Here is a 4,084-nt window from a genome sequence, read left to right on the forward strand (position 1 = left end):
TCGCTCTGTTGGACGTGGAGGTGGTACAGGTATCCTCATTTCTAATACCTGGAAATTCAATAAACTCTTCCCACTGAGCAATTTGAATATCACACAATCTTGGTTACTACTCCTATTAAAATGTACATTGCTATCATTTACCGCCCACCAGGGTGTAATCTGAATGATTTTGTGGTGGAACTGGACATTCTACTCTCAGAAATCCCTGATGATGGAACACCACTGATTGTAATGGGAGACATGAATATACACACTGATAAAGCCCAGGCAACAGACTTCCTTGCTCTCCTTTCCTGATTTGACCTCACGCAGGTCCCAACTCCTCCTACCCACAAAGCTGGCAACACTCTTGATTTAAAAGGGTTTTCAACACACAAACCATTAATATTTGCAAAGTTAAGCTAAAATATGAGGCTACAAAATTAAGAGCCGTTTGGGAGTCGAAAGAGACGGCTCTCTGAAAAGAGCCGAACTTCCCATCACTAGTCCACACTAGCCTCATCTCTGAACAAGCTCTGCCCCCTGGTGTCCAAACCCGCTCGCAAATCCCACCCTAACCCATGGCTCACTGAGTCATAAGAGAGCAAAGAGCAGGGCTGAGGTCAGCAGAGAGAAAATGGCAAAAATCCAAACAGTCCGCTGACCTCAATGACTATAAGCAAAGACTTGTCTCACTCTCCTCCAGCCTGAAAACGGCCAAGACAACATATTATCAGAACAAGATATGCAATGCCACAGATACAAGAAAAATGTTTTCTGCTTTTAACCCATGCTTCACCCACCTCCTCCTCCACCCTCCGATATGTTCACACCAGACATGTTTGCCTCGTATTTTAATGAAAAGGTTGCAACCATCAGTAACCAGTTTTCTGAGCCTGACCAACTCAGCCCAAAGGCACCAACCAAAACTACCTCACTTGACTCATTCTCCTCTCTGACTGAGGATGAAGTCTCTAAGCTTGTGCTAGACTCTTGGCCCACCACCTGTCCTCTGGACCCAATACCATCAAGCCTCCTGCAGACCATTTCCTCTCCGCTTAATGCTGCACTTAAGCATATCATCAACTCCTCTCTGTCAACCGATGTGTTCCCCACCGCATTCAAGCAAGCTTGGGTCACCCCTCTGACCTCTGAGCATAAGCTGCATTCAAAAATCACATTTCAGGAGTGACATAAATACATAAATAATGTTAAATAATGTTCGGAGATTGTCCATTACAAAAACATGTGAGTGTGCTCACAGTCCATGTGCAGCCCATGTCTACACACATCTCAAAGCAATGTTTCCTTTAGATCCCAATCCCTGCTGAAATGTACACACATGGTTCAGCCCCATATTCTGCCCTCAATACACACACATTCAACCTTAAAAGGACAGTACAAAGCTCCTCATGGAGGGAAATGCATACAAATGATCGATGGGATGTTTCTAGCCATGAAAAACAGCAACAAATGGGAGAAAAAGGAAAAAAAAGGTGGTTTTGAATGACGCAGAAGAGAGAAAATTTGGCTGAATTTCTGTAGAAATCTTTTGATATTGTTTTAATTAAAATACCCTTAAGGAATATGGCTCACTATACCTCTGCAGGTTTGAATGATTTTTATGACGTGGATCTGTCAATGAAATTAAATATTTTGTTAAATTAAATGAGTGATAGGCATAATTCACCACCTCACTATCAGCGTCCCAAAATGCCCCTTCTCCAAAATGTTTACCACCACAGACTTCAAATGTAAAGTGTGCCTCAGCCTCCTCTCGTTGAACTGGTTGAAGCCAAAGTATCCCCGTGACAGGCTGACATGTTGGGCATTTGCAACCAGAGTCTGTGTGGTAGAGATCTGCTGAAAGAGCCAATAACAAAAACACACATCTCACTTTTTGATGAAAGGTCAAAGGGCACCTCAGGTGTCCAAAGCAGAACAAATTCTTGCGAAAGGTCTGAAGCAGTCATTCATCATGGTTACCGTAAGTTCACTGACTGTTGTGTCACTAGTGGATTTCACAGGATCCGTATGCGCAGCAGGTCTGTATTTATGAAGAGTAAGCACAGCAGTGAACAGCCATGCAGCTGTACTTGAGGGATCACAAGATGACAGCAGAACTACAAGATCACGCTGAAATAAAGAATAATGTGACTTTGTCTTTCAGAGGTTGAATTGCTGTTCCATTGGTGCCTGTTTTGATGTAATGTTGATTAAAGTGATGGGATATGCAATCAGGTACGACGGAGGATTAGGGCCATGTTACATTTTTTTATTTTTTTTATTTCGAGATTAAAGTCGTAAATTTACAAATTTATTCTCGTAAATTTACGACTTTAATCTCAAAATTAAAAAAAAAAAAACGTTTTTAACGTGGCCCTAATCCTCCGTCGTAATCAGGAGCCTGTACATTGTATTTTAATTTGGAATTGACATCATGCTTTATCTGTTCTCTTGTCTTCTTTGTCTACTTTGACTTCCTGTCTGCTCTGTTCAGTTGGACACATGCTTGAGGTGGGCTCCATTGAAAATAGATTGCGTGTATTGTGGAGTGGAACGATGCCGAGCAGAGTTTGCAGTAAATACATGAGAATGGACTAGAGAGGGCGAGTGTGCGGCACAGACGGAATCATGATATTTAACACCATAATACATATATCTTGAACTTAAAACGATCAACATGATCATAACTGATGACTATGGGTTCAAGAAAAAATGATCTGACATGCAGTTTATACTTTGAACCATGTCATCTCTGTTAAAGGGATACTTCACCCATTGAAACATGAATCTGTATTGATATTGGGTCATATATGTAATGTGAAATAAATTTTGAAGTTGGTGCCTTCTTGGCTGAGAAAAGGCAGAAAGTGTCTTTTTGGCTCGTGGATGAAAGACACCAAATCCCAGAATGCACAGCACCACAGGCCACTCCCACTAAGGTCCTCTAGTTCAGAATCAGAAATATTTTATTAATCCCAGAGGGAAATTTGATCGATACAGTTTCTCCAAAATATACAGTATAGCAGTAGAAATATATTAATAAAAACATTTACAGACATTTACTTCAACACATAAGACCATTTCCTCAACTGATTCAGAGATTTCTTCCAGAATTGATCTTGGAAATTCCTGGCAGAAAACAGACTCTATGTCTGTGTCCATAGACAAACAGTGAGAGCACCTACACTACCAGTCTACCCCGGCTCCTCGTCCTCACCGCCATCGACAGGCAGGTCTTGTGTCGTGGCCAGTAGTCCGGCCGGCGTGAGCCCTGCCGCCGGGAGCACAACAAATGGTTAGATTTGGGTCGATCAATAAACTTAACACGACCTTTATCCCTTCCATTAATCGTGCATGCTACAACAGGTTTTTTTTTACCTCACTGAATGAGTGACTTTTGAGCGGTGGCAGAGCAACCTGGAGATAAAACAAACATCTTAGAGTTGAGTGGTGGACAGCGGGGGTAGCACCAGGACGTTGGTTCTTCCGTTGATACAATCACTGTCCAGCCCGATTACCATTACATCAGTATTGTTTTTCAATTTAGTGCAACTGACCTGTCACACAATGCTAGCTCCCTACTCAGATAATGCATATGGAGTGAGTCGTGAATTAACATAGTTATTTTGTTCTGGTAGCATTATTTCATAGGGGATAAGACTACCTGTCGTTTGGCATTTTTGGACAAAGCAGCACATCTTGACAGAACGCAGAAGGCCGTACAGAGATGACCTCGGACCGCTGCTATGTTCAATAGTAACAGGTAACCAGGTATGGGGTGGCACTCTGTGGACATGGGAGGGAAACCATTCTCCCTATTGAAAGTCATGAACTATTTAATCCTCTTTGAAACTACTATTTTGAGATAGGTTATGATGACTCATCATATTTGTTGTATTAGTTCTCATAAAGTAGTGTTTCCTATAATCTTCTAATCAGATGATCTAGGTATGTTCTTTTATAAACTTGATTTCACTCCAATTAACGCCACAAAGACACTTTTCTGAGCATGTCTCCACTTTCCACACTTACAGTAACTGATCTGTTGAAACAGCAGGCAAAACATTCAGAGGTCAATGGACACCAGAGTTGTTTGAAG

This window comes from Labrus bergylta, chromosome 11, assembly GCF_963930695.1.
Source record: "Labrus bergylta chromosome 11, fLabBer1.1, whole genome shotgun sequence".
Taxonomy (NCBI): domain Eukaryota; kingdom Metazoa; phylum Chordata; class Actinopteri; order Labriformes; family Labridae; genus Labrus; species Labrus bergylta.